The sequence below is a fragment of the Bos mutus genome, chromosome 1 (genome assembly GCF_027580195.1).
Source record: "Bos mutus isolate GX-2022 chromosome 1, NWIPB_WYAK_1.1, whole genome shotgun sequence".
Taxonomy (NCBI): Eukaryota; Metazoa; Chordata; class Mammalia; order Artiodactyla; family Bovidae; genus Bos; species Bos mutus.
In genome coordinates this window covers 134,496,451-134,512,888 of record NC_091617.1, presented here as the reverse complement: position 1 = coordinate 134,512,888, position 16,438 = coordinate 134,496,451, and the positions used below count along the sequence as shown (strand labels likewise).

The following is a 16,438-nucleotide window of genomic DNA, read 5'->3' as shown; positions in this document are numbered from 1 at the left end:
TCGGACCTTTCTTCTATCACCAGTCACATCCACAACTGAGTATTGTTTTTGCTTTGGCTCCATCCCTTCATTCTTTCTGGAGTTATTTCTCCACTGATCTCCAGAAGCATATTGGTCACCTACTGACCTGGGTGGGGAGTTCCTCTTTCAGTATACTATCATTTTGTCTTTTCATACTGTTCATGGGGTTCTCAAGGCAAGAATACTGAAGTGGTTTGCCATTCCCTTTCCAGTGGACCACATTCTGTCAGACCTCTCCACCATCTAAACTGCCCGTCTCGGGTGGCCCCACACGGCATGGCTTAGTTTCATTGAGTTAGACAAGGCTGTGGTCCGTGTAATTAGATTGACTAGTTTTCTGTGCTAATGGTTTCAGTGTGTGTGCCCTCTGATGCCCTCTTGCAGCACCTACCTCTTACTTGGGTTTCTCTTACCTTGGGTGTGGGGTATCTCCTCACAGCTGCTCCAGCAAAGCGCAGCCACTGCTCCTTACCTTGGATGAGGGGTATCTCCCCAGGGCTGCCCCTCCTGACCTTGAATGTGGAGTAGCTCCTCTCGGTCCTCCTGTGCCCACGCAGCCACTGCTCCTTGGACGTGGGGTTGCTCCTCTTGGCCTCCGTCCTGCTCTGAAACCTGGCAAAAGAGGAGGATGTGGGCTCGTTGGGTTGTCTGCAATTAATCCCAGCTCTCTTTGTTTAGAGGACCTTGATTCCCTGGAATGGATTAAATTTGATCAGGAGTGATGGATGAAACCAAGGCCCAGAGACTCAGACTACACTGCAGGCTGGATGGATGGGATGATGCTGTGCAGTGATCAGCCCTCTCACCATCTCCCCGGCCTCGTCACCTTGCTGGGTGGAGGTGCAACTGAGGCTGTGGGTTGAGCAGAGAGCACCAGCTGGGGCAGTAACCCGAGGACTGTGACCTGTGGGACACTCAGTCTGGTCAGCATCGGCACTGACCCCTACAGGGTTGACCTCTGCCTCTAGAAATGTGGGAACATTAACCCTTTCTTGAAGATTTAGTGTGTACCCAAGTCCTTTAGGACCCTGAGAGTCCCGATGATGAGTTTTGTTTACCCAAACATCAGCCTTAACTATATATGTTCTGAAGTGTGTCCCATCCAACACCCTTGGGAGGTGCTGGCCTGGAGCACAGAAGGCCTCAGTTAAAATGCAGATGGCACCAGGGGAACTTCAGTAAGCTAGTGGCTGGCCCTGAATTCTAAAGGAGTGACCAGATCTCCACACTGGAGGAGGACAAGGGGATGAAGGTGGGCTCTGGAGATGTGGTTTAACTAACAGTGATTATTACATTTCTGTGGTAGTTGACATTTTATCCTAGAATCAAGTGAATTTTATATTTTTCTCCCACACAATGTATCTGTGTGCTTCCAAATAATATGTTGTGTCTACCTCCAAATGTTGTAGTAACGCTGATGCTCCAGGAAGCCACACCATGTTTGGCTCAGGTCGTCCAGATGTGACCCCAGGTAAAGTTTGGGAAATGATACCCCAGGCCTCAAGTTAGAACTGGTTTATGTGATTAACTCACTCAGCCGGCTTGTTGGGCATGGAGGGAACGATACCTAGGAAATGTCAATGGGACAGGTATGGGGTGCAGATGCAGGCAATTCCTGGGCTAAGCCCATGGGACACCCCAGGAGAGGAGCTGGCTAGAGGGTGCATGAGGTCCCATGGGCTTCGGGAGAGGGGGTGCCTGGTTGGGGGCAGACAGCAGGCAGCAAGGGCCACACTGGTCCTGCCCCACTGGCTGCCTGAGAGATTGCAGGATGAATTAAACTGTTTTAGAAGTCCTTCCTGCCAGAGTCCAGGCCCTTATGAAATTGCCCTGCTTTGCCTTCTATTCACAGTGCATTTGAGGGAAGTGGGGGGAGCTAAGCATCACTCGCTCACAAGCCTGTACAGCATGTCTACGGTGGAGGCACGTCCCCAGACGTCACTGGTTTCACTCAGCTCCTTAAGAGGCCCCCATGTTTCCAAGAAACAATGATCTGTAGCGCCCTGCCTCTCAGTGTGATGCACGGCCTCAATTTGTGTAGGACCGAGGGGGTTCCCAGCATGTAGACTTTCAGTTTTTTTTATATATATAAATTTATTTTAATTGGAGGCTAATTACTTTGCAATATTGTATTGGTTTTGCCATACATCAACATGAATCTGCCATGGGTGTACAAGTGTTCCCCATCCTTCAGTTTTAAAACTGAAGATGTTCTGGGCAGATGGGGATAAGTTGGTCACCCCACTGCCTCCCTTGCTGTGACATTTTACAAGAATGGACTTCCAGCCCCTGACTATAGGGTGGGAGAGGAGACTATGGCAGGTCAGGGATGGTACCCAGGATGGAAATAAGCCTCACGGCAGGAAGGAACTGGAGGCTTCCAGGAGAAGACGGGTGGTAGGGCCCACTTCTCCCTCTTGTTTGTACGTGGAAGTCCTCCGGTCTGGCCCTGCCTTCGTTGCCCGTTATGACTTGTACAACATTTTAAACTTACTGTGTAGAATCCATACAAGTAATGATAAACCTGAGCTATAGAAACACAGCGCCAGAATGGAGCGGCGCAGTGGCAGAGGTTTCGGTATGACCAGGATGCAGATCCACATCTTGCTAACCGATCGAGTGAGGATCACCCCAGTGCCCAGGGCTCAAGAGCCCCTGTGCTGTTCACTCATTCATCGCCCATGCTCGCAACCTTATCTGGTGGGGCAGGAGTTTTGCTCAGCATATCCTCGAAGACAAGAATGCGCCTTGCAAGAGGCGAAAAATGGAAAAAGATGTCCCAGTGCTGCCCTAAAGCCTGAGAAGAAAGATGGGGTGTCCTTCTGTGCTGAACATGCCCGTGGGAATGCCCTGGTTCTTCATGCTCAAGCGAAGAAGACCAGTCCAGGGCTTGTGGGTGAAGCATTCTTGTGCCAGCTGAGCTCACATGCTAGGACAGAGCTGGGTCTTAGACTCCAAAATGTAGCTGCAGTGAGGCCAGCCAAATTTCGAATGTGCTGGCGTCTACATAGCTGAAGAAGTGGCCTTGATTATGCCTGAGAAGCTTATTTGTTTGCAATTTTTGTGCACTGACCAGGTCAGGAAGCAACAGTTAGAACTGAACATGGAACAACAGACTGGTTCCAAACAGGAAAAGGAGTACGTCAAGGCTGTATATTGTCACCCTGCTTATTTAACTTATATGCAGAGTACATCATGAGAAACACTGGGCTGGAAGAAACACAAGCTGGATCAAGATTGCCAGGAGAAATATAAAAAACCTCAGATATGCAGATGACACCACCCTTATGGCAGAAAGTGAAGAGGAACTAAAAAGCCTCTTGATGAAAGTGAAAGTGGAGAGTGAAAAGGTTGGCTTAAAGCTCAGCATTCAGAAAACAAAGATCATGGCATCCGGTCCCATCACTTCATGGGAAATTGATGGGGAAACAGTGGAAACAGTGTCAGACTTTAATTTTGGGGGTTCCAAAATCACTGCAGATGGTGACTGCAGCCATGAAATTAAAAGATGCTTACTCCTTGGAAGGAAAGTTATGACCAACCCAGACAGCATATTGAAAAGCAGAGACATTGCTTTGCCAACAAAGGTCCCTCTAGTAAAGCTATGGTTTTTCCAGTGGTCATGTATGGATGTGAGAGTTGGACTGTGAAGAAGGCTGAGCCCCAAAGAATTGATGCTTTTGAACTGTGGTGTTGGAGAAGACTCTTGAGAGTCCCTTGGACTGCAAGGAGATCCAACCAGTCCATTCTGAAGGAGATCAGCCCTGGAATTTCTTTGGAGGGAATGATGCTGAAGCTGAAACTCCAGTACTTTAAGGGCCACCTCATGCCAAGAATTGACTCATTGGAAAAGACTCTGATGCTGGGAGGGATTGGGGGCAGGAGGAGAAGGGGACGACAGAGGATGAGATGGCTGGATGGCATCACGGACTCGATGGACGTGAGTCTGAGTGAACTCCGGGAGTTGGTGATGGACAGGGAGGCCTGGTGTGCTGTGATTCATGGGGTCGCAAAGAGTCAGACATGACTGAGCGACTGAACTGAACTGAACTGAACTGAACTGACCAGTTTAAATGGCTTCAGCATCTGCTCAAAGAGAAGAAGCAATGTTACATAATTACAAAGTGGAACATGCAGCTCTAGGTAGTCTTGTGAGTGGCCCGGAGAGACTTCTGGCCAAAGAACGAGAGAAGTTAAAGCATCTAAAATGTCTTCAGTGGTATTGTCAGCGCTGTGGAGTGGAAGCCTTACCACACAGGCAAGCCGAAGGAGCGCAGAAAGCTGGCTGCACACAGTGCTGCCTGACAGGCTCATACCACTTGCTCCATTCAGAGGTGCTTGGTCTTTGTGGATTCCAGTGACCGGACACTGCCTTACTTCTGTATGTCAGGGCACAGATCAGGCTCTCTTCAATGCTGCCAGGGGTGTGAACAGGTACCGTGCAACAAACCAGTTCCCATCAGCCATTCTGAGGCTCCTTTTTGCTGTCCACTGCATTTCAAGTTGCCTCAGACGTATAAGCCCGAGCTGTGGGTGATGGTACACAGTGCCCTCCCTCACCCTTGCGTTTTGACCCTTCACTAACCCTTGAAGATCATCTGGTGAAAGAAATTGCTGAAGGTCCAGTGGACATTTTGGGCCACATGCAGATTCCTGGAGATGGCTGCTGATCACAGGGATCTCAAAATTCTGAGACAGCCTCTGCAACCATTGCCTCAGAGTGGCCAGAACCCACCCGTGTCAGTTGATACTGTGTTTCGGAAACCAGTTGACTTTGGGGGATTTGTATTTCCCATTCTCTAAGGCAGTATTTCTGACCCTCTCTCACTAAAGGACAACCCAGGCTACCTTGTTTTTCTTCTGGATTATTGAATGCTATATAGTCTAACCAAATGTTGGGGGCAGGGGCCAATAGTGTCTTTAAATTGTGATGTTTTCCCACTCTAGGCAAGGAAGAGAGTAGGTGATTCCTGTCATAGCTGCCGAGACTGGGGCTGTGCCTAAGGGGAGAGGGATTTTTGTAATGCTCTTTCCCAAGTCTTGGGATAGCGATAATCCCCTGGCTCATTATCTCTGTCTAGCAGCCTATATTTTAGCCTTTCCTCACCTTTTCCCTAATCGAGTAATCTGAAGCTCCTCTCCTCAGTGATCTCTGACCTATAGCCTCAGAAAATAGCCCACAGGACTGGGCCCTTCTTAACCATCTATTTTGCTTCTAAACTATGTAAATTTCTGTTGTGGCTATCTTATGTAAGATGCAATAAAAATATTATATATAGTTTCTGTTAAATGTTAAAATGTTATACATATATATATATATATATAAAGGAAACACAGTGCCCTTTGCACTTTTCAGAATTACTGAATTTCAGAATTGAAAGTGATGTGAAAGCTCATGTGTTCAAAGAGGCTGGAATCTTCCTGGCAATGTCCTTGCACAGCCCCAGTGATGGGGACCTCACCACATCACAAGCAGGCCCAACAGCTGTGGCCCCACAGGCAGTAGGCAGCTCTCTCCCATGTGGGGTCATGTCTGCCCTTCTATGTCTATCCCCTGGAGCCAATCCAGCAGAGCCCCTCTTCCTGGTCACTTTCCTCACTGTGTCTGATAGAAGGGCAATCTTCCTTCTCCCACAGGTCCTTCTAACTGGGTTGAAACAGAAAGCCCCAGGGGCCTGGGATACCCTCTTTAAAAACCTGTTTGGCCCTGAAGGTGGGCCTTGCTGAGGGGCAGATGTGGCCTCCAACTGCTCTTGTCCCGGGTCACAGAGCTGTAATCAGAACCTCACTGGTTCTGGTCATCACTCACAAGGGGGTCTCAGGCCCTGTGGAGGCTGGTGGGCCTGGGATTTCCTGGAACCAGCAAAAATCTTCCTATGATGGGCATCCTCACTCCATCAGGCCCTGCCAGTTTGTTATGCCCTCAGGAGCCCAAGGCCTACTCACAAGCTGCCTTCTCTCCACCGTCTTCTCTTACTTCTCCCTGACTTGGGAGCTCTTACGGAGAATCCTTGCCAAGCATGGAAGAACCCTGGAAAGGTCGTTGGGTCCATTCTCCAGGCTCCAGCTGGGCAACATCTCTCTGGAGCAAGTAGACGAGGGGCTTGCTGGGACCACACTCCTTGACTTTATCACCAGGGAGTGGGACAGAGACCCTTACGGAGGGCATCTGCCCTAATGCCAGTGGGAACACTCCTGTGGATCCCTGCCTGTACCCTAGACTGCACCCCCACATCCCACCCACCCATGGCCAAGCCAAAGTGATGTAGAACTGGCCTTGCTAGTGGGCCATCTGCAGCCCTGGACTTTGTCGCTGACTTGGACAAGTGAGCCTCAGGGCCGTGGCTGCTGTTGGGACGCTGCCCTGCTGGACTCGCTGCTGCTCCAGCCTCCCTGTCCTGGGAAAGCTTGGGGCCCATGAGTCAACCTGTAAGTTTAATACACAAACATGTATATACAGTTCATAAGGAGTGAAGAGGATATGCCTGAACAAAGGTAGTTCTCTGAGTGGGAAGCCTATAAATGGTTTTGTTCTTCCTCTTTGTGACATTCTGTGTTTCCTATATTTTTACAATAAATGTGTCCCGCATTTATAATTAGAAGAAACTACCAATTAAAAGCCCTGAAGTTTGTGATGATACCCCCATACCCACCTTTGCCTGGTGCAGTGAGGTCTGTCATTGTGGTCTGCGAAATGAGATGTGAGGAGGGACCTGCTCTCCAGGTCCCCGAGGATGGACCAAGGATGCGGCCAGGAGGGCAGCCAGGGGATGGGGTTGTCTGCAAGGACCATTCCTATGCCAGTCACTGTTCCCGCTGCAATTTTTTTTTTGGTTGCACTGGGTATTCGTTGTTGCATGCAGGCTTTCTCTAGTTTCAGTGCTAGGGCTTCTCATTGTCATGACTGCTCTTGTTGCAGAGCACAGGCTCTAGGCACGCGAGCTTCACTAGTTGTGGCTTTCAGGCTCAACAGTTGTGGCACATGGGCTTAGTTGCCCCATGGCATGTGGAATCTACCCAGACCAGGGATTGAACCTGTGTCCCCTTCATTGGCAGATGGATTCTTAACCACTAGACCACCAGGGAAGTCCTTCCACTGCATTTTTTTTGTTGTTGTTTTATGGCTCCTCAGGGATGGAGGTGAAGTAAGATAATAATACCTTAGTTCTTAAAGAGAGGCAAACCTATGGAACATTTTCTTTTCTGGGAAGATTGAGAAGTGTCTCTGTCCAGGAGGCCTCTCTGCTGTTCTGGTGCCCACTCCCAAAGGCTGGCTTAGAGCTTGGGAATCCAGTCCTAAGGGTTGGCCAAACGTCTTAGGGAAGTGAGTGTACCTGATGGGTTCTGTGCCATTTAGGAAGAGTGGGCCTGAGCAGTGAGGACAGAGGCCAGGACAGCATCTGCTCAGGGGTGCCTGGGATCCAGTGCTGAGTCTGGAGTTTTATACCTGGAAGGATGTGGTGACATCCCTGGGTGGGCTTTCATGCAATCATTTTGGTTAGCCCTGAGTCATTTGGTGACCACTCTTTGCAAGCTGGCACTCTGCTAATGTCATAAACAGCAAGGGTTTCAGAACTCTGAGGCCAGGAATGGTGTCAGGACGGCTGCCTGAAATGCAGTCATTCATTCATTTATTCATTGTTGTTCAGTAATTCAGTCATGTCTGACTCTTTGAGACCCTATGGACTGCAGCATGCCAGGCTTCCTTGCCCTTCACTATCTCCCAGAGTTTACTCAAACTCATGTCCATTGAGTCAGTGATGCCATCCAACCATCTCATCCTCTGTCATCCCCTTCTCCTCCTGCCCTCAACCTGTCCCAGCATCAGGGGCTTTTCCAATGAATCAGCTCTTCATACCAGGTAGCCAAAGCATTGGAGCTTCAGCTTCAGCATTAGTCCTTCCAATGAATATTCAAAGTTGATTTCTTTTAGGATTGACTGTTTTGATATCCTTGCTGTCCAAGGGACTCTCAAGAGTCTTCTCCAGCACCACAGTTTGAAAGCACCAATTCTTTGGCACTCAGCCTTCTTTATGATCCAACTCTCACATCCATACATGACTACTGGAAAAAACATAGCTTTGATGATATGGACCTTTTTAAGCAAAGTGATGTCTCTGCTTCATGTAATACGTAATTATTGATCACCTAGGCTCAACCATTGAAGGTACAATGATGAACAAAACAGAGTGGACCAAGCCCTCCTGAGAGACATAAACAGTAGGCAGATTCACAAATAGATGCAAAGTAATGTGTCAAATAAGAGGGGAAATAATTGGGTTTTGTGAGGAAGGAGGAGGTAGAAACAGAGCTGGATTCTGCTCAATACATTTGGGGTCATGTACTCTGAACCCTAACATGCCACCTTCATGCTTCTGCTATTTAACCTCTGCATGGGGAACACGAATGTGAATCGGAAGGTGCCTGTCTTCCAAAGGCTTTTGTTTGTTTGTTTGTTTACAGGTTTATTCAACATAAAACAACCCCTTTCCAAAGGCTCTTGTTAGTTGCAGTAAGATGAGAGAACTCTAGTGAATTGTGGTTTTCATCAATATGACAGGTTTACATAACATGGGACCCTCCTATTACAAATAATTAAGAGTTTCTGGATACAATAGAATACCATCAAATATTTGAATACAGAGCTGAACTTATAAGAAAGGAAGTGAAATCTTCAGGGGCAGGAAGTAAAGAACAGTGTATCTGCTGACTCTGTAGCAGGGATTAAGGGGAAACTGTGTAAAGAAACTCGTGATGGAGATTGGGTATTAGTAATCTCACAGGCACCAAATATGACATGGGGTGTTGGCACACAGACTCATGCATGAAATTGGGTCCTTGATGAGAAAGTAACCAGAAAAACTCTGCCCACCACCTGGTTAGAGGCAAGAGGCATATCTCTAACTGGACCTCTAGGTGAAACAATTCTGAGAAATAAAAATCTCATGTCTGAGCCACGTGAACTTGGAAGCAGAATGTATACTATCCACACAGTATGGGGATCTCTAATCAAGTAAATTAGCATAAGAAATTGGTTCTGGACTGGTGCTAACTCTTTGCTATCTGGTAGACATGGAGGAAAACCACTCTGGAGGGATACTTCTGCAATCCAGACCAAAAGTATCCCAAGAGAAGACTGTGCTCATGGAAGAGGAGCTTACGCTAAACAGTCACACAGAAAATGACCCACCATAAGCCACAGACAGCACATACATCATATATCATTGAGGAAGACTAGCACCTCAAGATTTTGAGATAATGGTACACTTTGAAAGAGACTATAAAATTATATTGAGGGCTTCCCTGGTGGTCCTGTGGTTAAGAATCCACCGTGCAATGCAGGGCACACTGGTTTGATCCCCAGTCTGAGAAGATTCCACATGCTGAGTGGCAACTAAGCCCGTGTAACACAACAACTGAGCCTGAGCTCTAGGAGCCTGGGAGCCACAATTACTGAGCAGTGGGCAGCGACCACTGAAGCCCATGTGCCCTAGAGCCCATACACCACAAGAGAAGCCACCACAAAGAGACGCCCATACACTGCACCTAGAGGTAGGCCCACTCCTGGCAACTAGAGCAAGCCCACGTGCAGCAATGGAGACCCAGTGGAGCCGATCAATAAATATAAATATATACTGACATGTTTAAAGAAATGTAAGAAGAAATAGAAAACACCAGGGAAGAACAAACACTATAAAAAAGGAACAAGCAGATTGGAGAAACACATAGAAATTTTATAGCTATAGAAAGTAAAAAGTGAATGGTTAGGTAGTAGGTTAGATGCGATGACTGGTTAATTAATAGAGTAGATAAGTTCCCAATTTGAAGTCCTTAACTTCATGACATCTGCACTAAATGATACTGAGTGGAAGACAGGGTTGAAGAGTCACCTGAACGCAGCACAGAGGAATAAAGAAGTGAAAACTGTGACGCTTCCAGAGGAGAAACCTGGCAAGCTCAGCCTTGGCCAAGTGACCAAGTTTAGCATCACCAGTGATAAGTTATCTTGAAAATATATACCCTTTAACTAATAGGGTGAGAAGAGCGTTTCACCTCTGTGGTCTTCCTCCCTGAAAAATATATCCCCTGTCTAACCTTGAGAAAATCATCAACAAACCCAATATGAAGAGCATTTTACAAAATATCTGATCAATACTCCTCCAAACTAGGAACATCTGAATGTCTTGTCACAGTCAAGAGGAGCCTAAGGAGACCAGACAGCCAAATGTGGTGTGGTGTCCTGGCTGGGATTCTGGGACAGAAAAAGGACATGAGAAAACCCAATGAGATCTGAATAAAGTATAGTTTCATGAGTTAAAAGAAAAAAAGAAGTGAAAAGTATAAAAGGCAGTTTAAGACACATGGAAACAGTAAAAACAAAGTCCAATTTAAGTCTGAAATGAGTCCCAAAGAAGAGAACAGAATGAATAGGTGAAATAGACAGTATTGAAAAAAATGACCAAAAAATCTCCAGAATTAATAAGACATATAGTACCTCAAAAAAAAAAAAAAAAAAAGCATAGTAATGTCTAACAGGAATTTACAAAAAGAAAGTATCCCTATACGTATCATGTATGGCTTCCCTGCACCAGCTTCCCTGGTGGCTCAGTGGTAAAGAGTCCGCCTGCAATGCAGGAGACCCTAGCGTGATCCCTTGGTTGGGAAGATCCCCTGGAGAAGGGAATGGCTACCCACACCAGTATTCTTGCCTGGAGAATTCCATGGACAGAAGAACCCGGAGGGCCCTAGTCCATGAGGTCGCAAAGAGTCAGACACAACTGAGCAACTAACAGGCTGATTTGACTTGAGTCCCTTACTTCTGTCTCCTACCCAGACTCAGGAAAAGGGAAGTAGCTCACTTCTGGGCTCTTTCTTCAGCAGCATCATTTCTCTGATCTACAATTACAATTTCCCCCCTGGAGAAAGGAATGGCTACCCACTCCAGTATTCTTGCCTCAAGAATCCCATGGACAGAGGAGCCTGGTGGGTTACAGTCCATGGGGTTGCAAAGAGTCAGACACGACTGAGCAACTAAGCACAGTGTCCGTATATAGGGGTTGGGAGGCTATTATTTTGTCTACTGCAGGGTTTAATCACACCAGAGCCAATAGCAGATACAAACACACATACGTATGTATTGATATATGCGTTAAAAGATTTATTTCAAGGAGTTGGCCTATACAATTGTGGGGGCTGAATAAGCAAACCCAGAATTCACAGGGCAAGCAGTCAGGAAAGGATGATCACAGGCATTGGGCCAAAGCTCCTGTTGAGGGGAGTCAATCTCTCTCTCTTTCCACTGTGCTTTTAATGTCTTCTGATTATTTAAACCAGGCCCACCCAGGTTATCTAAGATAATCTTCCTGAAAGTCAACTCATTATATATTTTAATTACAGCTGCAAACTTGCTTCACAGCCAACACCTAGATTAATGTTTGATTGAATAACTGGAGACTGTAGCGTAGCCAAATGGACACATGTAAATGCTGTCACAGGGTCAAAGGGCAGTGACATTCAGGACAAGTATGGAACAGAATGTGGCAGCAGGGAGGAGAGGTGAGGACCCCTGGGCAATAGGCCTGCAAAAGGAGAGATTTGCAGAGGGCTTTGCTGACATCACTGATGGGAGGAATGGGTACGTAGGGGTGAGCTTCTGCAAGGGGGCCTGAAATGGGGCATGACATTTTCTCCTTCCCACAGTGAAAATCCCATCATCAGTCTGTGCTTCCCTCCCCTCCACAGAGCAGACCCCCAGTGTATCACTAACATCTTGATGACCCTTCCTACTCTGCCCACTGGTGTTCATCTTTGACCTGCTGCTGCAGTCATAGCCCCCTGGGCTGCAGACATGAGTTGGTCAAGATACTGGAAAGGGGGTGAGCTCATGCCTGCCGCCCCCAAGGCTGTGGCTTGTAGGTGTCAAGTATTCACTTAGCTAATCTTTCTCCATCTACAGATGCCTATTGATGATTTCATTCAGGAGTCTTGAAACCTGCTGGGAGAGAGCACATGTGGATGATGAAACCACATTGCCTTGCACTTGCCGTCCAGAGCTCCAGGCGAGGCAGCGGGGGTGTTCCAAGGAGCTGAGAGGCCAATGGAAGTGCACAGTCAGAGCTAGTTGTGGGGTGCTCCTGGCTGCTGCCATGACAGTGCTGACAGAGCCTTAGCATGCAAACAGACCCCATACCCAGATGGGCAGATGGCCAAGGGGAGGGCAGAGGAATCAAGGGTGTGCCTCTCAGTTTTACCCTCATTCCTTTGTAATGGGTTTACAGAGGTTAGGCCTTGTCTCCAGGAAGGAGATGCTGGACAGAAGGATTTGGGTTAGAGTTCAGGGGGACCTACTTGAATCTGAGGCGATGGTTCCCAAAGTGTGGCCCCTGTACCAGCAGCATTGGCATTACATGGGATCTGGTTAGAAATGTGAGTTCTTGTGCCCTATTGCAGATTTACTGAATCCAAAACTGGCGGTGGGGCACACCACTTTAACAAACCCTCTAGGCCACTCTAGTGTGCCCTGAAGTTCAAGAACCTCTGCTCCGCCTCACTGAGGCAGCTGTGGTAGTCTTGTCCCCACAGTATTCGTTAAAGTGACTGATGGGAAGTAACCGTATTAAACCAAAATGGTTGCCAGGAATGTGTCTAATGTGGAGTCGTAATTGATGGGAAGAACGTTGGGGAACATTCCAGGCAGGCCAGTGGAGGCCTCCCAGGGCACACCGTGGAGAGAGGAGGTTGGGGAGGGGAGGGTGGGGTGGACAGAGCCTTCTTGGGCTTGACAAGCATGGTGGCCACGTGTTGGAATTGGGAGAATCTCCAGGGGAGCTTGGGTACACAGGCATGCTGTGCGAGGCTGAGTTCCATTTTAACCTCTTTCTTCCCACAGGTGGTTTGGAAATGGCAAATTTTCTCGGAGGTCAAGATCAGGGGTGTTCTAACTAGTGATATTTATAGCTTAAAGCTTACTGTAGGTAAACAAGGAATTTGAGAAATTGGCTTGCTTTCCCCCTTGCTCTTGCTCCTGCCCTCATTTCCTGTGTTTAGACTGGACATTTCACGTCATAGAAAAGACCTTGATACCCTGGATGACCCCTCTGGACAACAGGGTGACAGAGGAGGTCCCTGTGGCCCACTCCCCTGAGCACTCCCTGGGGCCCTGGGCGGCGGAGGTGGGAGGAAGCGGCTGAGGGTGCGGGTACCAGGGAAGGATGTTCGATTGCTTTTATATAATGTACTTTCTGATGGGAAGGAGGCTAGCATGCCTTGCTTGGCCTCCTGCCTTGACCTTTCCCGTAAGAGTTTCCTTTCCTCTCTCAGTCCAACCTAGCACCCGAGGAAATTTTCTAAGAAAGGTTTTCAGCATTTTCTGCAGTGCTGATGGTCCTCTCCTATCAGCTGAAGGCTGGATCCCACCCAGTGTCTTCTACCTTGCCCTCTCCAGACCCTGCAAGTGTTTCTCCCTTTCCCCTGCTCCTTGCTGATCTGAGGAGTGGAGTGGGGAGGAAGGCAGACAAAGCGGAGGACAAGTGGAGGCATATAGGAGTCCAAGAGGTGAGGCCGTGGAAGGGGAGGCCCTCAGTCCAGACAGGGCCGGAGATAAATTGAAGTGGTGGAGAGAGGGGAACTGGAATAGAGGCTCCTTCTGGGGCAGAGATATCCTGGGCCACTGTGCTGGCCAGGGGTGACCAAAGAAGACCAAGCAGATGTGCTGACCACCTGCATTCGGATGTAGCCTTCAGTGACAAAGCTGCCCACCCCTGGAGCAGGGGGCCAGACAAGCAGACTCTTACCCATTTAAAGACTAGACACAAGACTGGACTTGGATCAAATCATATATGTTGTTAGAAATCAGGTCGCCTCTGTCAGGCACCAGATCCTTTATCTTTCAAGTCAGAATTCCCTTGTCCCAGAGAGCCTCATCAAAGGCCCGTTTTCCCTCCAGATTCTTCTGCAAATTTAGCTAGTGACATTCTGTTAGGAGAAATCCCTGGGGCCCCACTGCAGGCAAACCTTACATCCATAGATGGTGTCATGCATCCGTGTGAAGTCTAACAAGGCACGAGGCTCTGCCCTCGTGGAACAAAAGGTAACAGAGATAATCAGACAAGACATCTTCCCACAGCTGCCTTCTTGCTCAAAGACTGTCAACATAAAGCCCTAAGGGGATTGATTTCAAGACCCCAAATAGTGGCTACTGAGTCACCATTTTAATTTAGTGATTAGTCCCTGGATTCTATATGGTCCCGAAGGGATCTTCTTTCTTCCGGGGTGTGGGGTTCAATAGCTGTCAGAAGTGAGTCTCTTTTTCCCTACGGGCACCTGCAGCTCTCCTGAAACCAGGGATGGCTCTATTAATATGCACTTGGGTCTTTCCCTGCCCCACAGCCCACTCTGCTTCCCACCACTTACCCTGCTCCCCATTGTCTTTGGAGCCCCCTGCTTCCCTTTCCTTGGTCTACAGATGCTCACCCCACCCCCACCTCTCCTTAGTCATCAGGTCATAACCTTCTCCCTTGCTGACGTCCCCTGGTCTACTGACACACCCTGACTGGAGACTCCTTCAGTCTTGTCCCCAGATCCTTCACTGGCCTCCCTGCCTCTACTCTGCTACAGGTTGTTGTTTTTCAGTCACTCAGTGATGTCTGACTTTTTGTGACTCCATGAGCTGCAGCACACCAGGCTTCCCTGTCCTTCACCATCTCCTAGAGTTTGCTCAAACTCATATCCATTGAGTCAATGTTGCCATCCAACCACCTCATCCTCTGCTTCCCCCTTCTCCTCCTGCCTTCAGTCTTTCCCAGCATAAGGGTTTTTCCAGTGAGTCAGCTCTTCGCATCAGGTGGCCAAAGTATTGGAGCTTCAGCATCAGTACATTCAACGAATATTCAGGGTTGATTTCCTTTAGGATTGACTGGTTTGATCTTGCTGTCCAAGGGATTCTCAAGAGTCTTCTGCAACACTACAGTTCAAAAGCATCAATTCTTCAGTGCTCAGCCTTCTATATGGTCCAACTCTCACATTTGTATATGACTACTGGAACATGGGAAATAGATGGGGAGACAGTGGAAACAGTGTCAGACTTTATTTTGGGGGGCTCCAAACTCACTGCAGATGGTGATTGCAGCCATGAAATTAAAAGACGCTTACTCCTTGGAAGGAAAGTTATGACCAACCTAGATAGCATATTCAAAAGCAGAGACATTACTTTGCCAACAAAGGTCCATCTAGTCAAGGCTATGGTTTTTCCTGTGGTCATGTATGGCTATGAGAGTTGGACTGTGAAGAAGGCTGAGTGCCGGATAATTGATGCTTTTGAACTGTGGTGTTGGAGAAGACTCTTGAGAGTCCCTTGGACTGCAAGGAGATCCAACCAGTCCATTCTGAAGGAGATCAGCCCTGGGATTTCTTTGGAAGGAATAATGCTAAAGCTGAAACTCCAGTACTTTGGCCACCTGATGCCAAGAGTTGACTCATTGGAAAAGACTCTGATGCTGGGAGGGATTGGGGGCAAGAGGAGAAGGGGATGACAGAGGATGAGATTGCTGGATGGCATCACGGACTCGATGGACGTGAGTCTGAGTGAACTCCGGGAGTTGGTGATGGACAGGGAGGCCTGGTGTGCTGCGATTCATGGGGTCACAAAGAGTTGGACACGACTGAGCGACTGAACTGAACTGAACTGGAAAAACCATAGCTTTGACTATATGGACTTTTGTCAGCAGCTTTACTTCCAAGGAGGAAGCATCTTTTAATTTCATGGCTGCAGTAACCATCCACAATGATTTTGGAGCCCAAGAAAATGAAATCTGTCACTGCTTCTACTTTTCCCCCTTCTGTTTGCTGTGAAGTGATGGGACCAAATGCCATGATCTTAGTTTTTTTTTTTTTTAATGTTGAGTTTCAAGCCAGCTTTTTCACTCTCTTCTTTCACCCTCATCAAGAGGTTCTTTAGTTCCTCCTCATTTTCTGCCATTATAGTATCATCTACGCATCTCAGTTTGTTGATGGTTCTCCTGGTGATCTTGATTCCAGCTTGTGATTCATCTGGCCCAGCATTTTGCATAATGTACTTTGCATATAAGTTAAATAAGCAGGGCGACAGTATACAGCCTTGTCATACTCCTTTCCCAATTTTAAACTTGTTGGTTGTTCCATGTCTGATACTAACTTTTGCTTCTTTACATGCCTACAGATTTCTCAGGAAAGATGTAAGGTGTTGTGTGTGTGGTGGTGTATGTGTGTACACATACCTCATCGTATTTACAAACTGCTCTAGAGGGGTTGAGCCCTGCTTAACCCATAATGATATTCAATAAACATTTGCTTATCACATTACTTCAAGTGTTCCTTCTGGGAGAAATTAGCAATAATGTACCCCTGTATCCCCTGCCCCCTCTAGCCCCCACTAAGATTT

The 16,438-nt window shown here is 47.7% G+C and overlaps 1 protein-coding gene and 1 pseudogene across 2 annotated transcripts in view; both read left to right on the top strand.

The window, feature by feature from the left end:
- Window positions 1-16,438, top strand: part of SLCO2A1 (solute carrier organic anion transporter family member 2A1) — an 89,809-nt gene that overhangs the window by 11,922 nt on the left and 61,449 nt on the right. The window lies entirely within an intron of this gene.
- Window positions 2,602-5,257, top strand: LOC102280827 (KAT8 regulatory NSL complex subunit 2-like; annotated as a pseudogene).